Source organism: Sciurus carolinensis, chromosome 10, assembly GCF_902686445.1.
Source record: "Sciurus carolinensis chromosome 10, mSciCar1.2, whole genome shotgun sequence".
Taxonomy (NCBI): domain Eukaryota; kingdom Metazoa; phylum Chordata; class Mammalia; order Rodentia; family Sciuridae; genus Sciurus; species Sciurus carolinensis.
In genome coordinates, this window is record NC_062222.1 from 43,104,081 (window position 1) to 43,131,077 (window position 26,997).

Genomic DNA, 26,997 nt, shown 5'->3' on the forward strand with positions numbered 1-26,997 from the left:
AGAAATTGTTAATGAAAATTTTATCTACTTCTCTGCCATTTCTTAATCTGTTCATGATTTCATGCAATGTCAGTAAATGATGGTCAAATACATCGTTTAACTAAAACCAGGTCTATCAAAATTTAAGAATTCAAAATTATTCTGGCAATGTAATCTTTTGAATATTTTCTGAAGGCTAGATCAGATTCTCTGCCTTTAGTCTATTTCTAAAGAGGGTAGAAAGGATGCCCTTCTGCAGTGTTCTGGGCTCATTTAAAGAGCTGCTTGGCACTTACCTGCTCCTGTTTTCCCAAATACCAGCTACTCTTGTCCATTGAGTTTGCTGTGATCAAGTTCTTTTCTTCTGCAGGGCAAACTGAGTTGCCTTCCACTAGCACTGGTAAGGGAAACAATTGTGTGGTCTAGAGAGGTAGATGAAGCAGTTCCTTGGGGCCCCATGTGTGCCTTTGTTGTTTTATAGCACTCTTAACTGGTTTGGAGGGAAGCGTTTTTTATTTTTGTTGTTGTTTCTTAATCTGTAGGAGTTTGCTATTTGATAGTGCTGTTAGAATAAGGAGCGGAAACCTTTGTTAGTTGGAGCAGGGAAGTGTGACTCAAGACTTGGTTTTAGAATCATACAAATAGAGCCAATACCAGTGACTCTTGAAGAGTTGAAATAGAATCTTCTCTTTTCAGTGTATCGGCCTTGAAAACCAGCTGGAGAAAGATACACAACATTTGTGTATGGTAATTTTCTCAACCTGAAAAGATTTATTCTTCTTTGGCCTTTATCATGAATTAGTAAAAAATAATTTACTTAATTTCATTGACAAAAGTAAAGACAGGCAACATAGAATTATAAGCTTATTAATAATAACCCTTTGACAGGGTAACAAAATGGTTTCCTGCTTGTAATTGGCAGATTTTCGTAGAGTGTCTTATAAAAAAGTAACCTCAATCTTGGCTGGTATGGTCAGTACCTCTGAAGAAAATTTGATTTCATTTGCCCATTGAATATTATATGCTTGTGTTTCCACAGAAACAATTTAGTTAAATTGGATATTCATAAAGTGCCAGATGGAGATATTATAGACAAGCAGCAATGTAGGATGTTTAAGTACATAGTCATTTGAAATGAAATAAACAAATAGTAGAACTAACTTCTTAACATGACTCATAATCCTAAGGAATGTTTGCATTATAGAAGTGCCTTGTCGTTTTCTAAAAAGAATGACTGTCTTGATCATAAATCTGTGTCTGAAAGTTGGTATCTTTGGTTTATCAAAACACAAATTTAGACCTGTATATATTATGATGAATGCAGAGGAATGACTTTCTTGATTTAAATTTGCATGAGACCAATTTGGTCTCTACATTCAAAATGTTTTGTGTACACCCTATGTACTGCATTGGGGTTCCCAAAATATGTTGAGTTTAGTTTTCTTATTTTGATGTATTTTTTTTAATTTCCCCATTTTATTACTTTTTTCTGGAATGGGAGCAAGATGATTGTAGTCTTTGTAAATCACTGATTAGGAATAGGGAAGACAAAAATAGAGCAGCTTGGAAGGAAGAAGGGATGAGTAGTGGTACCTGTCTTCTAGAGCTTCTAGACTGATGTTGGGTGGTAGCTGACCTCTTACTAAACCTTAGATTGTAGGCTTGAGTATCCATGGCATAATACCAAAGGATTCTATCTTCCTTCAATATGTCTGAGTTTTTCTGAGACTATGCTGCCTGGAAGTATGCTGCCTTGGTAGTTAAGCTGCGTGGCATTATGGATTTAAAAAAAAAAAAAGAAAAAAAAAGAAAAGGATCTCCTTTATGCAGAATAATAGTATTATTTTACATAATGGTTTTTACTTTAATTTCATGGCACATGAGAGAGTCACCTCATCCCGCCCTCACTATTTGCCAACAAACATCCTTTGTACCTCTGGTCTTTAGCTACCTATGCTAGTAGATAGATCCAGGGATTGCATTATATTTGTTTTCAGCCACTCCAATCCACATATTTCTATTTATATTAGAATATTGTAACATGAGAATTTAGAAGTATGCCACTGAGGTTTGTCAGATATGTCATTTCTCATATATATATAAATTTTATATAGTTATATGTATTACATATACAAACATTATATTATAATATTTATTTTAATGTTGTATAGTAGTAGTATACATGGGATACACATCCATGGCTGTCACTTGGAGATTCATTAAGTAAGTTATGGCACCTGTGCATCCAAATTATTGATGTGAAATAAAACCACAAGGAAAGGTGTACAAGTCATAGTAGATGACAAAGAAGAAAATTGGGGAAGCATTTATATAACAAGATTCAATTTAAATAAAAAAGAAAGTGTCTGGGTATATATACCTCAACCTGTCATAGAATACATATGGAAGGATATGCAGAGTGATAGCTTGGGGGAGTGAGATTAGGGAACGGAAAAGAAGGGATTTTCATTGTTTGAATTGTTTTAATAGTAAACATAATTGTAAATATTGTAAATTACAATATAACCACTAATAAAAATAAAAATACAACGGTGATAGGTAACATTTATCGAGTATATACAGTAGGTCAGCTGCTGTTCATATAGCATGCATTTGCTCATTATATTATCACAGGAACCCTACAAGGTATATGTACTGTGAACCCGTTTTATTCATGGTAAATCTGAGGCACAGAGATCTTTAGTTATTTGTCTAAGTCAATGTATGAGGAAAGAGTCCAAATAAAAAAGTTTAGTGTAAGTATTGATGAATTTTATTGTGACCCAAAAGATAGTAGATCTTGTGGCTGGCTAGTTTTGTGTGCAGGATGGAAGGAAAGAGAAGGTAAGTTCTTTTAAACCTTATGATTTTGCAGTGGTTCTTAGGAATTTAACTCAAGGAAAAATGGACTATCTGATAAATTGAAAGGACTTCTATTTGAAAGAGTCATTTCCAGGGGTGGGAATCAGTTGCATTTTGGAATTTTTTGTAGTTATCTCAAAACAAAAAGGTGTTAATATGAGTCACTTCTCAGAAGAACTGACTTAGTATAATAAGAAAGAATCCGTCTCAGATTTTCCAAGGCTTATTGGTGAAATGAGAAATAAAAACAAATGTTGCAATAATTATGCAAGTACAGAAAGAAGAAAAATAGATTTTAGGCCAGGGCTTTGAATACATTTTGGAGCCGTGGTTCCTTCATTCCAAAAATATTTATTATGTACCTTGGAAACTTCCAATATATAAATTCAAATCCTGGTGCTAAAAATCCTCTTTAAAATTAAGGCTTCTCAATCCATCCCCTGTAACTACATATGTCTGGAGATGAACTTCTTAAGCCCAAGAATTAATTTGTTCTTGGTGTCCCTGGAACTTGTAACGGTGTCTGTAGCAGAAATGGCTGAGTGGCTGCTAGAGCAGTGAGTGAACTCGTACATTCTTTGTGGTTTCTGTGATCTTGCATGTACTCATTTCCATATGTAGATTTTGCCTTCTGTTCTTTCTTCAACATTTTTAAAACCTTGAGACCAGAGTCAGTGTACTTATGGTGAGATTCTCAGTCAATGTCACTGACATTCTGGCTCAGATGTCTTCTGTACTCATCCCAGACTCCTTTGACATTAAGAAACTTTGTACTTCTATATGAAGATGAGAAGGTGAGAGCTGCTTCCAGACCACACAAATGCAGTTTCTTAATAACTGTTGGGAACAGATTATTAATAAGGCATAATAGACTTCCAGAGGAAAGGGGCAACTGCAGATTTCTGAGTCATCCTGCTGAGACTTTTTATTTATTTATTTATTTATTTATTTATTCCTTCCTTCATTCATTCATTCATTCACTTATTGTGGTCCTGGCAATTGAACCCAGGCCTTGTACCTGCCAGGCAAACATTCCACCACTGAGCTACATTCTCAGCCCCTATGACTTTAATTCCTCTTTCTTGCTTCTTAGTGTGTCCGCTAATTTATTAAACAAATAATTATTGATTTTCGTTGGGTTAGGAGTCATTGTAGGTCCTGGTGGTATAGCAGAGATCAAGACAGAAGAAAATGCCTGACTTCATGGAGCTTATATTTCAGTCATAGGTAAAATATAAGTTTGCGAGATGGTGGTAGGGCTGTGGAGAAGAATGAAGCAAGAGATAGGGACTAAGTTTATGTGTACATGTGTGTGTACATGTGCATGTGTGTGGGAGGAGTCTGGGGGAGGGGCGGCAATTTTAAATATGGTTAAGGCTCACTTGGTGTGGTTCATTTGAGAAAGGTCCTGAGAAAGGTAAAAGAAAAGGCATGTGAAAAATCTTCCAACTTTCCAAACAGAGAGGTCAGGAGGTATAAAAGTCCTAAGTTCATAACACATTCAAATTCAGGGGAGAGATCAGAGTGGGAGGTATAATTTGAGTGGGGTGTGTGTGTGTGTGTGTGTGTGTGTGTGTGTGTGTGTGAATTGTTAGGTTGGATAGAGAATGACTTGGAAGGCCTCTAACCTTCTCACTCCATTTTCCCTTAGTTTCATACTCATTATTGAACTTGTTCTTCTTACCTGTCTTCCCATCCCATAGATCCCTAAATAGGAAGTTATATTGGCAGGCTATCATCTGGTTCAAGAACATAAAGGAACATTCTTTTATCTTTTTATCTTATTAGAGTACATACTCATTTTAAAGAAAGGAAGGAGTCTTCATGGTGACTATAGGGTTATGATCAAATCGTGCTCTAAAAAGTTGGAAGTTAGAAAGTTGTAATCTTATTTTCATGTTCCTTTTGATGACAGTATTTGTTGCATCAACCATATGCTAACCAAGGTTGTACCACTCTCTGAATCATTCCATAAACATATGGAGAATACTTTGTGCCTGTGCTTGGGAAGCTCAGTACAGAGACTGAGCTCACGCAGGTAAAGCAACTAGAGTACAGTGTGAAATGATGTTAAAAAGTGTGTCTTAGGTCACATAGTGCAGCATATGAGGTAAAGTTTATTAAAACTCATCTTTTGGTGTTTTTGACAATGTTACAGTAACTTTCTCTTCATCACGTGGATGGGATGGAGTTCTGGGTGAGATGGGGCTCACAGCAGAGGGGACCTACCTCTTCTGTCTGTCCCATGATACATAAGTCTCTGTGATATCCTGACAGGTATTGGAGTCACACTTGCTTCCCCTGTCTCACTAGTGTTATTGAGTATGTGACCCATATTCCCAAAGTAAGAACTCTTGTTAGCTCAGATCATGGTTTTTTTCTTTCATAAAAATGTCTACTTTCTGAGCAATAGATAACTTTTTTTACCAGTTTGCAGGATACCTTTTTTCCTTGACTGTTAACTCTCAAAACAAATACATCAATGGCACTTGGAGGGCAGCTTCATTGCAAGAGCTGAAAGCATTAATAAAAGTTTGTATTAATGCTTCATTAATAAGTCAGCAGTGGGTAAGAAATTAGATCTTCTTTTTCCTGAGGTCTTTTACTGTGTCTCCATGCTCCATTGGTCTAGGGGTCAGGAGACTCCTAAAGTTTGAGGTCAGAACATATCATGTGGTGTTTCCATTTTCTGGACAATCTGGTTGTTTTTTACACCCCTGGATTAATCCACCTCTCCCTGGATAAACTAGTTAGCTGATGTGGATCATGAATATGTCTATTATTTTCATGTAAGGTTTTTAAAGACTAGCAAACATGAGAAGTTGATATATAGAAAGGGAGAGTTAGGCTCTTGCTTATGATGCTATTCTGACTAAGTGAGAAAAGTGCATACATTAAAACTCATTTTCACTTGGCTTCAGAATGCTTAATAGAATGGTTCTGAGGCAGATATGTTTTCCTATTTGGGTTCATTATAATAGATATTAAAATTAGAAAATGTTAGAAAAGTCTAAAATATTTTCTTTGGATAATTCCTGAACAACTTTAAACTTGACAAATGAAAACATTTTTATTGATAATAATATATTACTTTGTTTTTATACTTTTATTTGGTTATAGCCATATTGGAGCTCAGATTTTCCAAAACTTACTTTTAAATTGTTAGGTCCTGAACAAAAATATCATATAAAACCCCATTAACCTTTTAAAAAACAAACATTTCCATCCAGTTGGAATGCAGAGGATATGAGTACCAATTAGACACAAGAAGAAGGGAAACAGGCATTAGTTCTTTCTCCTCTGACACTTACTGCCTTTACTTCATGTTTCCATTTTTTCTTTGAGGATCAGAACCAGAAGAGTGGGACTAAGCAAGTGTGTAGCTGATCTTTTAGCAAGAGCACAAGTGAAGCTACCAATAAATGTATTTTTATTGCACCATTTCTAAACAGCTTATACCAATAAAGTCTCCAGAAAATCTGTTAGCATTTTGAAACTTAGCAGAACTACCTAAAGCCTCTTTGGCTTCTTTTAACTTCCAGGCTAGTCTCCTAGGAATTTTTTATGGAAGCTTTGGAACCCATAAACTTTACAAATGTTGCTTCTGACAACATTATGAAACCACACTGGGCAGGACTGCTCTGGAGGAGATTATTTAAGATTGGTTTTCCTATCCTGACCCCTGATTCAGAATGAATGCTTCCTTTACCCACTGTTGGGTTCTGTAGATGATCTCCCTTTGAGAGACCAGCTCAGTGTTCACTTATAGTCGGCTGCTGCAGGCTGGTTCTAGTTATTTTTCACATCTCCTGTAGGTTAGAAGGAACATAAATGACTTCCTGTGGGTTCCAACCTGAATAAGGAAGTAAAAGTGAAACTTTGATGAACCTTGTGATTTGACAAAAACCATGTAAGCAGTTCTGCAAATTATATGAATGGTATTTGAAAACAAGATCTGTTTTAAATGATAGTCAGTAAGGAAAATGTTACTAAGAACAATGTATAATGTATACAATTGTTTTCAGGGAATGTATCAGTATATCTTCATGTAGTCCCAAAGTTTTATACATGTATGGTTGCCATGAATATTAAGTACAACAGGAATTAGCACCATGTAAATGCAGATCCGCAAAATTTAACATTATTCAGAATGTGTGCATACTTTGAAGATTGTAGATACGTTTTTGTTTAGTGAATAATGTGATCAAATTTTTGTTGCTTATTTTAAATATATTTTATTATGAGATCTAAGATACCTGTTTTCATCCTTAGGGTTGAATTGGTATTTTAAGTATGAATGGAAAAAATATGATCAACAGAATTCTTATGCAGAGACAAGGCACCTGGAATGAATGAAAGAATTTTGGGTGCTAGAGATAAACTTTTCTCAGAGATCAAGAGATTGAAGATTGAAACACTTAGCAAGGACTCTTAAATTATTCAGTGATTTCCTCAGCAGCATTGTGATTCTTGCTTATGCAGTTGTTTCCTGGTTGACTTTATTCATCTCATGTATGGCTATTTTTCTTTGTCCTTTTCTCAGGAGAGCAAAGAAAATTTCTTTAAAGCACAACACAGAATTATATTCATTGGCCATACATACTTCACCAGAGATTCATTGCACAATTTGGCATCACCCATTTAAGTAGTGTGGCAAGTGTAATTGGGATTTCCTGAGCAATTCAGGAACATTTACTCATTTTTTTTGCTCATTGTAAATGTAGCCATAGAATGATTGTAGCTCAGGAAAATCTACTCAACCTGATGGCATTGTTTGTATTCCTACCACTGGGCTGTGTACTTCTTTCCACCCAGTTTTTCAATTTAGGAATTATAGGTAGTTTTCATCTTCTAAACATATACCTGCATGTACTAACTATTGGTAGAACAGATTTGGTACCTAAGTCTAAGAATCTTTGCAGAGTGGGTAGGTTTTCAGCCTTGTAGTTTTTCAGTGTTGTGATAGAAAGCTCATTCTTTTTAATGTCAAAGGAGAGGGTTCCAGTCTTTTTAACTTCAGTGGTGAGTGTTCCATCCTTTAGTGTTTGTGTGTGTGTGACAGTGATGATGTTGAACTGCCTTAATGCATTTGGGTTGTTGCAGTTATACTCTATTAGGCAATATTGTGTGTTGTGAATCTTAATTACTCTCTGCTTATAATAATAACTTATTTAGTGCAATAAATTAATCTTAGTTTCTGTCTAAGAGTTTTAGTCTCAGGGCATTCACAAACATTTCTTTCCTTATGATCTATTGGCAGCATTATTAAAGAGGTATTCAGAAAGAAAAGCCAACTGGTCCCAGACTAAGAGGAAATTAATATGCATATATAGAACAGCAGTTTTGGAATTTAATATCATAGTAGTTTATACATCCTGGTAAAAACCAGTGAATATAAGTTGAGTAAATTAATTCAAATTAACTGGAAGAGGATGACCTGGAAATTATCAAATATTAGTAAGGATACATTAAATATTTTAATGTGAGGGAGAAGTCTCATCATCACCATACTTGACAAAAAAATGAGGCCATGGTGGGAAATGCTTAATAATACAAAAATCATTGAATAGATATTTTGAAAAATTTGACTTTGGTTATTAATAATTTAATTATTTCTAAATAAGTATTGCTGCCTCATTTTCTCCAAGGTGATCACTATTCGGGGGAGAGGGGCAGAAGATCACAAATGAATGTAGGCCCAGTTCTGTGCAGAAGGAACTTTGTTCCTGCAATTTGGAGCTCATTTTCCTTTATTTTGCAAATCACACCCTTAAGCATTGTAGAACTTTCCCCCATAGATTCCTTGCTGGATGCTCAAGGAATTCAGATGAGATGTGTGATTGGCCAGCATGGCAGGGGTTATAGATCTGAGATGTGTTTTCTTAATACTTCCATCAATATGAATTTCATGAATAGGGGAAGGCCTGCATTGGAGCTGAACTTTGAATCATGTTAAGTTTTTGGAGAATCTTCTATTGCCTTCCTGGGTCGTCACATTTTGAAATCTGCAAGGTTGTGTTCTTTTGTTTTAACTACTTTGGTTCATGTTATCATTCATGGTCTGGTTTCATTTTGTCATTTTGACATCGATGTTCTTCTACTCCCACTGTGAATTGGTGTTATTCAAACTAAATGCCTATGTAGGAACTTTTTCACTGGAAAAATATTTACTGGGTACCCCTTATATGCCTGGCACTTTTTTAGATGTTGGGGAAACAAGTGATGGATAAGACAACTCAAGTTTTCTGCCTTCCAGAAGGTACTATTCTAGTGGGAATGCTTAGAGGGCCAGACAGATTTTTTTACCCAAATGGTAAAATCAACATCAGACTGTGGTGAGTGCTCTGAAGGAAATCACATCACAAAGTGAAGTGATTCGGATTAATAGGATGAAAGTGGGGCTGATGGAGAAAGAGTTGTAAGGAGATGTGTGTTGGTAATACCTGAGTAGAGACCAGAGTGAAAAACAGGAGCCAACATGGAAAAAACAATGGAAGGACATGTAAGTCAAAGAAAAAAGAAGGCATAGCATTCCTGAGAGAATGAGAAAGGGAGGATGGAGGGAAAAGAAGGACCAATTTTGAGAAAAACTGAAGACAAGGTTATAAGTGCTTCTTACCTTATCATATACATAGTGATGATGTGACCCGGGGCAGTGGAAGGTGGGAGGCAAAGGTGAGATTGATTTGAGAGACACTGCATGACCAGGAAGTTGATAATTCTGTGACTGAATACAGGAAGTTATAGGAAGGGAAATTTGTGGCATCAAGAACTAGAAGAACAAAAGTTCTGAGAAGGATGCCCCTCAGATGCCTCATAGCACAACTCTGTGAAGATAGGCTTCTGGCAGCTTGAGATGTTTGAAAATTAGAACAGGGGTCAGACTGGAGACATAAACTTTAGGAAGTTGCATAGCAATGATAGTTGTGTAAGTAGGTGAAACTTATTGTGCCATTTCTAATGTCAAGTGTGTATAACAGAAAACATTTTATTTAATTGGAAAGTGGTAAAAAGCTATTTTGTTCTGATATATTCAAAGATGGGCATAGTTAGAAAGGAGAATGCACCCTCTCTCCCCCTAGGGCTCCTAAGCTCTTTGAATTAGGCTGTGTACCAGAGGAAAGTCTGAGAACATACAGACCTCCTTGTGAAGGACACACATAATGTCATGGAGAGATCCATTCATTTTGCCTCATGCTGCTTTTTGGTGGCAAGAGTTTTGGAGTGCTTGGCAATAGACTTAGTCTTGATGGATCACCTTGGAGTGCAAAATCTTCAGGAAGACTTTTTAAGATTTAACAACTCTAAGAAACAGGTCATTATTTAGTAATTAAGAAAATTAAGTGCTTTTCCTTTACTGAACCTGATTTACCTGATAGTTGTTTTATTTGATAAGGTGTGAACATCTATTTAATTGAAAGATTTTTTTTCCTATAGTTTTTTTTTCCACTTTGTAAATGTTACCATTATTCTGTCATACCACTTTAGAAGTTTAGATTTGTATATTACTTGGTAACAGAACCATCTAAAATTACGTTTGTGTGAGATTTTGAATGAGTGAACCAAGAAGGACTGTAGGAACCAGTGCCTGATGATTTAATATTTCAACCTAAGGGCAAAGGGAGAAAAAATATCCCATTTGTATTTGGCTGCTTTTATGTTACTGACAAGAACAGTCAGAAGCTACCCATTTTCAGCTGGCAGGTGGGTGTCTGAGGAATTCTTGAGTTTCTTATTTCTTATAAAGCATATGCCAGATAAAAAGCTTCAGAGGCTGAAAGCTTTCCTTGTTTAGCCACAAGACAAACTTACTGCTTACTTGTAGCAAACTGTATATTATTGTCCTTATCTGACTCTTGTCAGTTTTGAGTTGGAGGGCAATGTTCATCCATCCATTTCTGTCACTAGCTTTACTAAAAAGGACTGACAGTTTTTTAGGCTATCAATTTTTTCATCTTAGTTAGATCATTTGAATTGGATTTGATTGATGACCTGACTTGACTTTAAGATGGTTTGTGACCACAGGCCACAGAAAATGACATGTAAGGCTAATCAATGTTTAGTCAGTTAAAAACAATCCCATCAGCCATTTTGCGTGTACTGCTAGGAATTTGCAACAGAAATAACGTGGAACATATAAAACAATTACTACATCCTCTGAGATATATTTTTCTCTACTTAAGTAACATATGACTGAAAATCCAACATGAGGACTGGTGAAATTATTTTCCTCCAATGGAGGAAGAAGCGGAGAAGGGAAGGATTCTTAATAATTTCCTGAGTTCTTATTTGGAAAGGTCACAATCTGTGTTTCTACATGTACTACAAAGGTATACTGAGGTACCCTTATGGGTATATAAATCTCCAGCATTTGGACCTTATTATTTGAAATGTTTTGATTAATTTTTGCCATTTTTGTTCAAGATAAAAATTAAACTTTCAAATTTTAGCAACAAGGGTGTTGCTTAGAATTAAGTGCATTTTAGTGTCTTGGCATTATTTCTTTCTTTCTTTATTTATCTTTTTTATCCCCCAGTTCTGGAGATTGAACCCAGCATTGCTTAATCACTGAGCCATAGCTTCAGCCCTTTTTTTATATTTTATTTGGAGACAGGGTCTCGCTGAGTTGCTTAGGGCCTCGCTAAATTGCTGAGGCTGGATTTGAACTCACAATCTTTCTGCCTCAGCCTCCCGAGCTACTGGGATTACAGGTGTGTGCCATCACACTGGGCTGATTTATCTGTTTTAATTGTTATTTTCACCAAAGAACATGAGGAAACACCAGTTAAATGTTTATCTATAGTGGTTTCTAAAGATATTCATAATGTGTTCTAGGAAGTGAACAATTTTTATGACTATTAACATAAAGTTAAAATGTCCATATTCCACACTTTTTGCAATATTGCCTAATTCCATTTTTCTCTAATTTTTCATACTTTGTAGATTTAATTTACTATCTTTCCTAGGCTCATGCCTTTCCTATTTAAAGTCAGAATCATAAGTTACTTTTCTCAGTTCAAATAATAGTTTGTATCACTGATTCCTACACATTATGGTGAATTCAGAAAATCATTTGGATGACTCTAGAAGAAAAGTTGAACTGCTGTTTGGAAAGGCTGTTGGATTTGGAGAATTCCTATATTTGGGTGCCCTCCCTGAGTGCCCTACTAAAGATATCAACAAAGAGCAAGAAACTATTCAGCCTCTTCTGTCCTGGAGTCCTGTGTGGCAAACTGCAGTCAGGTCTCAGCAGATGCACATCAGAGAGGAGCAAACAGGCCCATCCTGTCAGGGCATCCTCTGCTGACAGTGGGCTAGTGTGGGGCCACTGCTTGTGTAACTGCTGTAGCACATTATTTGAAACTGACCTCAAGACTTTGATTTGCTTAGTTTATTTTTAGAAGTAATGACAGTATAGCTCTTTGAGGCCTGGATGTTATTTCTAGACTGAAGAGTAATGTTATTTTTCTGAGAAATAGAATTTCAGGATTTTAAATGGATTTTTTGGTAAAGATTTCTGAAGCTTTTCCAGTAACTGAGACTTTCTGGGCAGACCAGAGAGATGGGAAGCAGTGTGATTCCTCTATTCCTGCTGACCTCTACCTCAGACAGTATGACTAAGGGTGCCAGGGAACAGTACAGCCTCTCCTCCACCCTTATTCTGAGTGGGTCCCTTTACATACAAAGAAGACAAGAAGCATTCATCCTTTTCATTCATTTGCCTTCCAACTTATAATTATGTATACAATACCTACTAGATTGTCTTTAGGGAATATACTTGTGTATATAAATTGTAGCCTGACATATCTAAAATATACACATATTCACATAAACAACTAGAATGTAAGAACAGTGAATTTTAATGGATATATATTTTAGATTATGTGTTAGTTTTTATAATATGTAGTTATGCAGTATGGGAAGCTATACAAAAATACTCTTAAAACCATTTGATAGACATAATTTTCATTAGCTGTCTAATTAAAATCCTTGCTTAAGAGGAGTGTGGCAGTGCATACCTATAATCCCAGCAACTCAGGATGCTAAAGCAGGAGAATCACAAGTTCTCGGCCAGCTTCAACAACTTAGTGAAAACCACTCTCAAAATTAAAACAGAAAAAGGACTAGGGATATAGCTCAGCGGTACATTGCCCTGAATTCAATCCCCAGCACCACAATCAATCAGTTGAATGAAATCTTTGTCTATGGTCCTCCTCTGATTTCATACTCCACAATCAGTTTTTCTGTTTTGCTTCCTGTACACCATACACTGTTCTATTTTTATGTGTCGATCTCTCAAAAATCCCAGGAAGAAGGTACTATCTTATAGAAAAACAAACTGAGGCACAGTGAGGTAAAGGAGCTTGCCCCAGATCACAAATGCTCCCAAGTGGTGGAGGTAGTAATTGATCCTGGGCACCTCTAGAATCTGAGCTCTTAGCCACTATATTACACTGCCAACAGAGTCTAGTTGCCTCACCCCTCTGATTAAAACCCACCTCTCCTGAAGCAGAAAGTCCTAACTGCTTTGGATACAGTTATTATTTTGGTTCTTTTTGGTTTTCCCCAGTTCACCTTTGAGCTCATTGTCCAAAGGCCAATTCTTCAGACCATTTGCTATTCTCCAAAACCTCCAAAGATATTTTTCCTGATCCTATGATGTGGACCATGCTGTACCTTTTGTCTAAAATTTGCTTCATTACTTGTTAACTGGAAAACCCCTACGTATTCTTCAAAGCTTAGGTTAAACAACACCTCCTGTATACATTGTAGTAAAATTGTATTTTTTCTCATTTGTTTTCCCACAGTACTGAACTGTTGAGGGCAGGAATCTTTTCCTAATCTTTATATCAGCACACCTAATACAGGTCCTGCTCCATAGACTGCTCTCATGAAATAGAGGCAGTATTTAAATCAGTTTGTATCTGAGATTGTCAGAGGTGCAGGCAACCCAAATCTGGCTGCAAACTCTTGCTGACAAGAAAAAGTGTCTGTGCCTCTTGCCCTGGGAGTACCATATCCTCTCGACTGATTTCATTTAACTATCTAGTAACCAGATTCAGCCCTCAGTCATGCACCCTGGTCCTTGGTGCTGCTCTATAGGAACCAGTCTGGTTTTCAGTCAGAGTTTCCTGTGCAGGTGGTGGAGGATTTTGAAATGTTTGAAACATAACCATTTTACACCCACTTGAAATAGTTTCTCTGGTCTGTGTAAGATAAGAAGTGGGTGGGAAAAAATTAGTGCACACAGCCCATTACTTGGAGTTGAGATCAGTAATTAAATGTCATGAATGGGGTAAAATAACACATAGTAGTTGTGCTTAGAATATTTGTTCTTCAGATTTCCATTTACTCTAATTTAAAACAGTCAGTTTCCAGATGTTGGATGAACATTGACTAATTCCCCAGTACCCTCTTTTATACTGTTTTCTGGATTATAGATCATCTGACTCAAGTGTATTTAGAGTAACTGGCAGATGATTGAACCTGATGAAACTAAGAGCCTTTTATTTCTCTAAGTAAAACAGTGAATTCAGTGAGGTTTATTACAGTCATAGAGCACTTTGTACTTAGCCCTTTTTTGATCCAGCAAAACTGATGACTCATTTTGACTTGAATTGAAGAATGTTAAATTAAAACATTTATTTAGAATAACAGTACAAGAACACTTTTTTCTTGGGTTTACTGAACTAAAAGCTAAAATGATATAATTTCTATTTTAAATAAGATAAACACCAAATTAAGGGGTTTTGTGTGGTTTCAGCAAAATAGAGGTTGAGAAAGATTATCTGTGGATTATTTGTGCACTTGAATTGGAGTAGAGAAAAACAGAGGGAAAAAAATAAGTTTGGCCTACTTATAATTGCAGTATAGTGTTCTTGTGTTTGGCCTAGAAGTTGAAGTCTTAGTAACACTAAAATAAGTTCAGAATTTGAGTTTAAAAACTTACAAATTTTGGAAAAGTGTAAAAATGGCAAATACTAACATTCTTCTATTTAGAAAAAAATAATGCAATGGATGTTTTAATTCAATTTATAAAAATCTTAGTGTAGTGCTGGGGTTGTGCTTCAGCATTCACAAGATCCTGAATTTGATCCCCAGAGTGCATACGCGCGCGTACACACACACACACACACACACACACACAGAGGAAAGAAAGAAAGAGTTTGAGTGTGTATTTTTCTTATACTTTGAAATTCTTATTTAAAAATGAATACTTTAAAACAAACTATTTTTCTTCCTCCCATACCAAAACAGGTGAAATATAACTTATTTTTTATGATACAAAGTTTCATGTAGATTCTAATTTAATTCTAGCAGTTACCCTGGTTTTAGTTTTCTGTGATGTAATAAAGTACCAGATTCTGGATACTTTATAAAGAAAAGGTTTATTTAGCTCCCAGTTTTGGAGGTCCAAAAGCGTGGCATGGCTGTCAGCTTCTGGTAAGGGCCTCATGACAGATGGCATCACATGGCAAAGCACACAGACAAGAGGGGTCACAGAAAAGAGGGAGCAAGAAAGACATCCAAGAAAGCCAAACTCACTTTATAACAATCTTTTAGCACTACAGTAACCAGTCCCATTCCTGACAGCCTAAGTCCCTCCCTTGAGGCAGGTGTCAATCCCTCTTATGATGCCTCAGTGAGGAACCACTCCCACTAGACCCAGTAAGGACTGGAACTGTTAGGGGGCAAAACGTAGTGCCCTCCGAAGCATAATAGTCTTCTATCAAGTAAACATGGAAAAGGAAGCTCAGTAATTTCCCAGAAAGGAAAGGGGTAGAGTGAGATTCAAAATCAGGTCTCTGTTCCTGTATCTTATGCTTATGTCCCTGGGTAGAGAATTTTAGTTTTGAGTACAGATATCCCTTGAGTTAGAAAAACAAACACACCGGAATTACAAAACCAATCAAATATACAAAGTAAAACTAAAAAAAGGCTGTTTGTTTTAAAATTGGGTATGCCAGATGGCATATTTTAAACAGAAGTCATCTAAATAAAAGATTTATTCAAATTATTAGTTTTTACTTAAATCTCAATAGATTTGAATAAATTGTGGGTTTATCAAGTTTTCCTCCATGATTTTTGTCACTCAGTGTAAGGATCTCTTTATTTCTGTAGTAAGGAATGAGCACAGGATAAAATTCCAGGTGAGATTTTTTGTTACTTGGAAAAGTCCTGAAGTTTTCTGTTTGGGGCAAATTTTTCTCTCAGCCAATCTTGGAATTTTATACAAAAAGTATCATACATGATAAAAGGGAGGACTTAAGGGAAAGGAATGTAGCATAAACTTAAACATAACTAGCAATAAACTGAATATGTGCTTCAGTAAATACCATCAGTAAGGGGGCATAGAGATACCTGTGACATCTAGTACTTTCTTAATTTAATGAATGATTATAAGAAAATCACAGAAACATTTTTCTCTCTTACTCTTAGGTCACAAAGAGCATTACCTTTAACTATCTATCTCACAGGAAAATAGTGAAGATTAATTAGCTCACACAAGCCAAGTACCCAGTGCTGCCCCAGAGAAAGGTGTTCCATAAATCAGACCTATCACTAAGAGGCCTCCATTTGTCTCCAGTCCTTGCACAGAATGGTGCCATCACTTCATCATTTCATACCTTCACATTCAGGTCAAGGACAGGTTTTTTCCTGTGACACAAAAAACACTTTTTCTAGTCTTCTATGATTGGCCTGATTTCCCCCTCTGTGTGCCTCAGTATCTGCATCTGTCAAAGCAGCAGTCCATGGCTAGATAATCTCTAAGAGAAATATAGTTACTATGGTTCATGTCCTTCGCTTCTCTTGTCCCACACAACTTCTTGAACCTATAGAATTATTAACTTCATATTCTATTAAAGAACTACAGCAGGCATGGGGATGCCATTCAGGTCTGCCTCTGAGGAGGAGAAGGGCCTTCTTGCAGGTAGCAGAGAATCTAGAGTCAGGGTCAGTTTCAACTGAGAAAACTGGCTTTCTGGAAGTCATGTTTCTCCTGGGACACGTCACATCTGATGACCAGGTTGAGAGCTATTTTGATCCAACACTGAACAACTCTAATGGACAGGATTTGTTCTAGAATGTTTTGCGGGACTGAGACATTGTTGAAATTGCCTCAGTTCAATTTCTTACATAGCCTGATCTTCCTTCCTTTCCCTTTCAACTCTACTGATAAAATGTTATAGGTTTCCCTGTCCCCCAAAAATCTTGCACCTCACATGCTATATCTCCAGATCTATTTCTACAGAACCTGACCAGTGACAAGAACTTAAACTAAATGCGAAGTAAGGATTAAGAGAAAGGAAATTTTTCTGTCCACAAATGAATTAATTATAATAGACTTACGTCATAATATGTGGTTTATTATTTTGGAAATTGTATTTTTGTATTAAAATAAAACATGTCCAGGAAGGAAAAGTGTAGCCACTATCATGGTTGTGATGGGATTTTTGTACAGGATGACTGTGTAGATTTTTCCATAAGACATGAAACCTTTAACAGTTAAGGTTTTTAGTTCTATTAATGACATTCATAGTTAGGTCTTCAATCACTGTTCTAAATCCATAAATAAACCTTCCTTAACTTTTTCCTTTCACTAAATTTTGTCAGTCTTTGGAAAGGGGCATCCTACACCCAATATTACCAGTTCTTTCTGTTATATATTAGAGATGCATTCTTTAAAGTGCTTTTTTTTTTTTTTTTTTTTGGTAGTTTTCAAATAAATCAATATAATAGAGAGGGCTTTCTTCCTTTTTTTCTTTTCCTTTATTCCTTTTTAAATGGTTTGGATTTGTTTGTGTCTTAAAAATCTAGTAAGTGTGATAACTGCTGTGAAGTTAATGTCATAAAGAAAGTTGTGTGCTGTTTCTAAGAAATTGGGTTTTACATCATAATGAAGCCTTGAAGCTTCCTTGCTTGTGCTTTAATTTCCAGTTTACATTTAGAGATTTGGCTTAAAAGTTTTTTTTTTGTTTTGAAATCGGATTTGTTCGAACTCGGTTATGTAACTTTAAAAATTTGCTTTTTCCCTGTCCACAGTTCAGGGATGTGACTTAGGATTTCTCTGTTCTCTTTTACATGGTATTACTGATTTTATAAAACACAGAGCAGAAAATCAGAAATAGTAGATCATATGACTAGTTCCAATGGTAGACATCTACAGCAGAATTAAGAAAGCAAAGGAAATGGGCCAAAGAGAGACAAGTGTTTAAAAAACATGTGTTAATAGAGAAGAGGATAAGAGACTAAATTCTGACCTATATGTGTTGGTAAAACTAAATTGATTTTGATTGAACCTATTTATGTTGTCATAAAGTAAATTATATCTCTTACATCAAGACTTTTGTAAAGTTTAATTTTCTCTTTACCATTAACAATCTTTCTTACTTTTTGTTTTGTCTTCTATTCATTCATCCCTTAGGTTTTCCAACTCTTAGCAATGTTGCCACACTAGAACATTAGCAGCAATATGTGAATGGAATGTGTTCCAAGAATAAAATAAAACCACATACAAACATGGTGTATTAGTCCTGTTACATAAAGTATAAGAACAGCCTCAATCTCTTCTATTGGCAGCCAGAGCAGTGACTTCTTTGGTTTGAAGTAGGACTAGGAGCCTCAGGGGCTTCTGGGTGCTGATTACATGGATGTGTGTTCATTTCGTGAAAGTCATTGTTCAGTATACTTATGACATCTGCAATTTTCTGTTTGTACTTTATACTTAAATAGATTAAAAAAAATCAGGCTAGGGAAGTATCCTTGGGCTAAGCGTATTGTGTCCACCTCGACTTTTAAAGATCACAGAACCAAGCATAAAGTGACAGAAATGGAAATGGCCTTAGTTGAGTTCATTGATGTCACAGGAGGAATACATGCCTAGAAGGCTTTGGAGTCTCACAGGTCTCCTAAAGTACACGATGAAGTTTACAGTGGAGGAAACATTTCAGTGAGGTTAAGTGAGCGTCCCGGGTTTTGCAAGAGTTGAAGAGCACCTGGACCCCTCTGCTCTGCCATTCAAGTCCTTCCTGCCTCCTAACATGGGCTCCTTCATAGGACTGTTCTCTATTAAAAAGGGGGTTGGGTTGACATAACTTATGAGGATTTCTAGTGACACCTTGCACCAAAACAGTTTCTTGCATTTAATCCTCTAGTAACCTGATTTTCAGCTGACCCATACCTACCATATTAAAAAATATTCCAGTTATTTGAAATATTACTATAGCTTTTAAAAGGTTTAATTCCATGCTATTTTGTCAATCAAGTTGCTATTTTTGTCAATCAAGTTGCTTTTTTTGCATAGCCATTAAAAAAAAAAAAAACAGATCTTTAAAGTGTAAATCAAGATGATACTAAATATTCTTTTATACATATTTTTGTATATATCCCACTTAACACTGATATGATACCCCCTTTAGATTAATATGTGCATTTTCACCATATAATGCCACTTTTTTCTCTGTATACATGGGGCTATTTTTTTCTTTCAATTAATAAGGTTGATTTTAGTATAATCAAAATGTATTATCAATGATTTATAAGAATTTTTAAAATTTCAATTTTCTGAAACTAATAAGAAGAAACAATTTAAAGACTTTGACCAATGTTATTAAACACTTCTTCAGAGTCTTACAGAACATCTTTCAAAGATAAGAGACATAAAGAGAGATCTCAATATCTTTCCTCTGATAGCTATAGTTAGGAATTCAAGAATGTAGAAAATTTGCTAAATAATAGGGTTATTTTTCTGGTTTCTTTTCAGTTATTTTTATTTACTCTTTTTTGTCTTAAATAGTTTTACTACCTGTCAGGAATCATAGTTAACCTCCAAGAGTCATTTTGGTGATGGAAAAGGATTAATATGAACAGAATCATCATACCTGGGGTAATTTTCTCATCATCTCCCAGGGATATATCCTCTATTCTGAGATTATAACCCAATCATAGTGGGCACCATCTACCCCCACTGGCCTTACTTGATGGTCGCAATGCTTATGACACAATAATTATCATTAATTTGACATACCTTGAACTTTGAGGTACTAAGGTAATAGGGCAATAACAACTGAACATAGAGCCAACATGGGGCTATTTTACTTGACAGACTTCTTATTTCAAGGCCTATAGTTCCACTTTTGTTACATACATATTTTAGTTTTTTGATAATGAGTAATCTTGCCTTTGTCAATAAGCATTGGATTTTGTAGAATCTACTTAGTTCTTTTTCTTTTTTTGGTACTGGGGATTAAACCCAGGGGCCTTTAACTACTGAGCCACATCCGCAGCCCTTTTTTAAAATTTTATTTAGAGACAGGGTCTCCCTGAGTTGCTTAGGTCTTCACTAAGCTGCAAAGACTGGCTTTGAACTCACTGTCCTCCTGCCTCAGCCTCCCAAGATGCTGGGATTACAGGTATGTGCTACCGTGCCTGGCTTACTTAATTCTTTTCCAGTGGCCAGTTGTGACATGGGGACTTCTAATTCAGATGGCATTGTGTCATCTGACTCTTAAACTAGTCATTGACCAGATTATGCTTTTGTCTGTGGCCCTTGAAGAAGAGAGTAAGCCAAGTTGTATCAGGAGTAGCTTCCATTATTTTACTTATACTTTTCTGTTTATATCATCTTTTTCCTATTTATTCTTGATTTAATTTAATCAATATTTGTTGAATATTTACAATGTGACATATACTGCCTTAGATGCTGGATATAAAACAGTGAGGGAAAAAAAGGAGCACAGATCCTGCTGTCCTGGTTACTTTATCATGAAGACAAAGCATTGATAAAAACAAGTGAAAAAAAATCACAGATGTGGCAAGTACTGTAAAGATGTAGAATTGTGCTGTGTGTGAGAGCTAATAATAAGGGATTTGGCCACATTAGTAATGGATTTCTTGAGAGAAGAACTTGTTTCAGGGTTGGAGGAATGAGTAGGTATCAATCAGACAGAGCAGGAGGGAGCATCTCAGCAGTTGGGCAAGCAGGTGCAAAGGTTCTGAGGTAGTCAAATACATGGTGCAGGGAATGAAGCAGACTTGAAAAGCATTTTAATCTTTTGCATGAAGCCTGCATGGAGATCTCCTCCTCTTTAGGGCTTCTTTTTGGCTGAACCTAAGAATTAAGTGGACATAAGTGATCAACAGGGAAAAAATATGCAAACAAATTTATTTAATGCAAGTTTTACACATCACAGCACCCTCATAAGGAAATAAAGACCCATAAACGTGGTTTGAGCCAATCAATTACATACTGAATTGGACAAAGAATAATTAAGTTCTGAAGAAGCAACTGAATTATGTGGGGAGACTTAAAAGCTACGAGTTATTTTAGTAAGGCCTACAGAATTCTCCTCCGTCTCAACTTCTCATCTTTGATAATAATGTTGCATTTCTTCTAATGCAAGGAAAGCATCTTTCACAGCTCCTGCTTTTAAGACACAGAAGGGAGGTCACAATGATCTTCTTGCACCTGCTGTTTTTTAAGTGGCTTTCATTCAAAATAGTCACTGTGCTGGAGCTGTTTTTAACTCCTTCAGAGGCACATTTGAGAAATTCAAAAGAAGGCCATTATGACTGGAGCAGACAATGTGTAGGGATGTGGAGGATAGTAAATAAGAAAGAGGACTAAGGTGGGACAAAGTGGGGAGTCTGTGGACTGTTGGAAAAAGTGCCCTGCCGGAGGCATTGAATAAGCAATGCAGACAGTGAGCAGGTGGTGCTTGGAGACGGGGCTTTTTCACTTTTCACTCCCTGATGCTAGAGAGAAGGAGGACCACGTTTCAAGGAAGGAGAGCCAGTGGCAACTGAAATAGAGTGGAAATGCAGACCACTGGCGACAGAGAGGTCAAGGAGCTGAGAGGACGAGCTTTGAACCAGTTATCTGTGTGTTTGCTGAAGTACCCAGCATGCTGGCAGGCTTTCAGTGAAGTAGAAGACTGGCCAGGTGCCAAGCCTTCAATAAATTAAAGAAGATTGAATGTGGGAGGGGGAGGAGGAGCCGCTCAGTGTGCCAAATGAACATTTCATAAGACTCAAATGGTTTGTGTAATAAAGTTCCTGGATTTTTGACGATACATTTTCCCAAAGTTTCATCATATTTTGGTCATGATGTAGTTTTATCAAAATCTGAACTAAAGGAGCCTCCCCATCTGCATCTACAGTGTGACAGGAATTGCATCTTTATCTCTTGCTTGGAGCCTAGGTAGATCATCTTGGCTTACCCAAATGTTGATGGAAAAAACATAGTGATAAATTTTGAAGGAAGTAAACAGTACAGCTGTTAAGGTGGGAAGGGTACATTGTTTTTATCTTCATACTAGCCTGCAAATTTTATAAACTTTAGTAAAATAAAATGAGAGTAGTTTCAGAATCAGAATAATTCATTTCCCTTTGAGTTCACAGGAACTTTATCATTTATGCAAATATTTTGTAGAGTCAATTAGTTAGCTCCTTTTGACAGCAGTTGCACTGAGGGGGCAAACTTTTTATGGTGTGAAAAGTTTTGTCTGAAAATAATCTCCTATGTGCTGATGATATAGCCCATCATGTAGAGTGCCTGCCTGCCATGCGCAAGGCCCAGGTTCGAGTCCCCAGCACTGTGGGATTGTGGAAAAAACAAACAAACAAAAATAATCTCCTACCTCCTCCTCTCCCAATTCATGTTTGTAAACTTCACCATTCTTCATTCATTTATCAGGCTAGCTGGCCTTGGCTGCACACACCTGTAATCCCAGTGACTGGGGAGGCTGAGGCAGGAGGATCATAAGTTCAAGTCCAGCCTGGGAAATTTAGCAGGACTCTGTCTCAAAATACTAAAGGGACTGGAAAGGTAGCTCAGTGGTAGAGTGATTGAACACTCAACTGAATTAAATCCCCAGCACCACAAAAACAAAACAAAACATTTATCAGGCCAACCAGCAATCTTTCTGTACCAAGAAGTTGTCAAAGGAGAATTCTGACAGTTTCAAAAGTGTATAAACTATGATTTTAAAGTCAAAAGAATATGCTATGTAAATACACAGGAAAAGACTGGAAGGACATGTGTCAAAAATGTAAACAGAGGTCTACTGAGGTAACAGCCTTATAAATGATATTTCTTTCTTTCAGCTGAAATATATTTCCAGTTTGACTCTGTCATTTTATAGTAAGATTTAAAAAAAATAATATTAGGTGAAGGCAAAACAAGGGTAGGAAGAAATAAGTCATGAATTAGCTATGTGAAAAGGGAAAGAGATTTGCTGCACAGGCAATAGTCATTGTGAAAGGTGGAATGTACAGGTGTGGATGTTTGCAGTATATTTCACTCTTCTGCAGGAGCCTAATGCAGGATGTTCTCTTCAGAGACTTCTAGTCAGAGACTTCAGTCCTGTATTTCCAGGTCACTTGGCAGAATTTCTACAATCTCAAGTTTTCAGGAGCAAATTGTGCCTCTGGTGTTTTATTCCCTGGGGAGAGGTAGCTGTTGATTTAAGTATGATACACAGAAAATCATAAGCTCCAGGGGCTCCCCACAACCTTCCAGCTGTTGGGGGCATTGTTTTGACTCTGACAATATCTCCAGATTAACACAAATCAGAAATTGTTTTCTGTGTCACTCTGCAGAAAGACACTTAGCAGTCGGGCAGTGTATCTGTTAATTTCATCTGGTAGTGGAGTTTACTGTCCAGCCTTAGGTTTGTGCCTTCTGACTTTGAAGTTTACCACACAGAGCAAATGCCTTCCCCTTTCAGAGTGTACAAGGAACCAAAGTCAATTTAGGTGGCATTAAATATGCCTCCTTGTAAACTGTAGGCACAAAGCCAGGCAGGGTTGCAGAAAGCTCTTGCTTTAGAGATGTCCCAATTATAAAGCTCTGCCAGTTCTAAATGCGTGATCTAAATGATGCAGTGCCTACTTGAGACAGCATTCTAGGTAATCGATAAATATTCATTCCCTGTGAAGGATCACATCTAGAATAACAATGAATTAAGAATGGCACTCCCTCAAGTCTGGAGAAGTTTACCCTCCTTTTCAGATTCATTTTAATTTCAATATCAGAAACAATATGATACACTCCTAAAGTGTAAGTTATGTAGAAAAATTTTAGGCAATTAGAAGGTACAGAAGCATATTTCACAAATACTCTATATAAATTGATCTTTCTAGCTTTGCTTTCAAAGGAAACTGGATGTGAAACTCTAAAAGAAGAGACACTGATGTGAAGGAAACCCAAATTCCAGAAGGATCCAAATTCTACAGTTCAGTAAAGCCATGTTTTAGATAGTTATGTACAGGGCTTGAATGCCAGAAGCCCAGGAGCTAAATGGGCAGTTAAAATTTCAAACCAGGGGTAGCATGGTTATTGTTAGGGCAACTGTCCCCAGACGTCCCTAGAAGTGATCGTTCAGCACCTTCAAAAATGTCTCATAAGAGATGGCAACCACACATCTCTCAGAAGGTAGCAGTGCAGATTAGAATTCACTCCTGGGCTTCTAGCATTCCGTTCCTGTTTGTGATCACCTTGCATTCTCAGGTGGTACCCTTGGGCGTTGTCTCTTACAAAATGATTCTTCCTATGGGCTCACATATAGTCCATTGCAAACATGCATCTTTGTCTTGCCACTGGTGGAAGCAGAGCTCAATCACAGCAGAACCTTCTTGGCTTTGCAATTTCAGGACAGTTCTCCTACCATGATTTCATTTCACAATCAGTTATAAAGCAAGTTCTTATTTTCTCAACATATAGGAAATGCACCTTCAAATACTGCTCTCAGAGACATCTCCCCCCACCCCCAAGTTTGGTACCTTGAGTAAACTTTCCAGTGTGGTGTAGTAGGGAGCATGGAGAGTTTCAGCCACTCTTCTCTCGACTGTAGAGTGCTCAGCGAGCACTGGGCTCATGATGGCCGAATGGCTTCAGTGTAGGCCTTGGCAAGTCCTGAATGTATGATTTTGGTGCTCTATACTTGACAACTAGTTTGTTTTTATCTCTTAGGGTTTTCGCTAAAACTGAGATAATTTCATTTTAATATCTTGTCTCAATAGTATTTTTTCATTTAGGTGACTGCATTAAACCCCATTTATTTGTGTGTATACATGTGTAGGAAATGGAAGCATCCACAAAATGTGACAGACACAAAGTGTACACAGGCTACACTAAGTTCTTGAAATGACTTAGGTAATGCAGTTCTGTAAATGACTGCTTTACTTTCCTTATCCAATTTGAAGGGTGTTCTTCTTTCTTTCTTTCTTTTTTTTTTTTTCTTTTCTTTGTACACGAAGCAAATCTTTTAATGCATTTTAACACCTTTTGCTTAAAACTTCAGCTATCATTCCAGGTGAAATTCTGAAACTTCAGCCATAAATCCTAATGTTCTTGGTGCTAACACTTGAACCTTGCCCTAGAAACAAAAGTAACTTCTCCCAGTCCCCAGCAGAGGAAGGTGGTCCCAACAAGTCCCCAGGCATGGATGGAAATGGGCAATGGCACTCCATGAGGCACACAAGGCAAGGCGGGACCACATCCTTCTTGGCCTCTCTGGATCAAGTTGCCAGGGTGGCCTGGTACTGGGATCCTCCTGCCTCAGCCTCCTGCCCCTTGCCATGTGTCTCAGGGGTCTTCATAACATGGGCTCAGGACATGGGTGGTTTCCCTCAGCTCCATGGTTGTCAGTCCTTCCCTGATAGACCTTTCAGGAAGGGAGGCAGGGAAGATTCTTCCCTGGTTCATCCCACAGAGCCTGCCACAGATTCCCTAATTCTCATACCCAACCCCACTTATAAAGAAACTAAAAATCAAAATTCAGAGGGCTGGAGATGTAGCTTGGTGGTAGACAGCTGGTCTAGCATACAAGGCCCTGGGGTCAATTCCCAACACTGCAAAAAAACTAAGTTTAGTGTTTTGTTCAGGGTTTTCAGCAACAACCAAACCAGTAGGTAGTGACTGCTACCAGGGCCTATGATGCCTCCCCCTGGGAGCAAACCAGGTGGTCATTTCCAAAGCAAAAACCCAGCTCACATCACTGTGATTCTGAGAAATGTCAGGCTGTAAACCATTCTTAGTGCTTACTGAGCACAGAGATAGCCACTTGCTGTTTGCCCTGATGTCACAGGTACACTAGAACAGCCCCACCTGTGGTGCTGGCAGGGGGTGTTCTTATTTCAACCACTAATTACTAGTTTAACTCCTAGTTAATGAGGATCTAGAACATGATATGTTACATTATCTTCCAAAATAGCTATCAGTGCCCTTGTCTCTCTCAATAAATATACTTAATAAACATGTCAACTATAAATGTTTAAGTATCATGTCTGATAGAGGACTTATTTTTCCCCTAAAATTAAATCTCAAAAATTCAATCTCTTAATGAGATATATAGGAATTAATACAGTTTTCTATCCTTAAAAGAATTGCCCTGTTTTCCATTATTTTTGGCAGAGCCTCTACTGGAGATCTTTTTTTCCTGATTTTCATTTGAGTGGTTTTTTCACTATAGTTGATCATCCTTGACCAGTGTAATATAGTTATAGGCCTTCCATGACTAGTGTTAGCAATATAAAATAAGTTTGTATTCACTTAAAGAAAAATAAATATAATAAATTTTGTCAAGTATTTTAATATATAAGTCTATTTTTTGTATTCAGAATTTAAACAAATTATCTTCTACTTTTTTCATAAGCACAGACTACTTAGTGTGCACCCAGATTTAGTAGAGTCTGAAGCATATGCAATTTGAGAGATTTTAAGATAAAGTAAAAAATTGCACTTATAAAATTAAACTCAAAAGTACAGATATATTTATAGTGAAAATAGGCATAGCAAGTTATACATTTTAAAGATCTGACAAATATTACAGAACATATCAAAATCCAGAAAAATAGCCAGGAATGGTGGAACATGCCTGTAATCCCAGCGACTTGGGAGGCTAAGGCATAAGGATGGTGAGTTCATCCAGCCTCAGCAAAAGTGAGGTGCTACGCAACTCAATCAGTCCCTGTCTCCAAATAAAACACAAAATAGGGCTGGGGAGGTGACTCAGTGGTTGAGGGCCCCTGAGTTCAATCCCCGGTACCCCCCCTAAAAAACCAGAAAAATAGCAAAAATTATTGTTTCCCTTCTTACACACACACACACACACACACACACACACACACACACACTTGTGGAGCCACCTGTAG

The 26,997-nt window shown here is 37.0% G+C and overlaps 1 protein-coding gene and 1 non-coding gene across 19 annotated transcripts in view; one reads left to right on the forward strand and one right to left on the reverse strand.

The window, feature by feature from the left end:
- Window positions 1-26,997, forward strand: part of Camk2d (calcium/calmodulin dependent protein kinase II delta) — a 301,010-nt gene that overhangs the window by 61,825 nt on the left and 212,188 nt on the right. The gene's annotated exons all lie outside the window — the stretch shown is intronic.
- Window positions 25,855-25,974, reverse strand: LOC124995161 (small nucleolar RNA SNORA43). Its single transcript, XR_007110636.1, has one exon. It is a non-coding gene; the product is annotated as a small nucleolar RNA SNORA43 (small nucleolar RNA).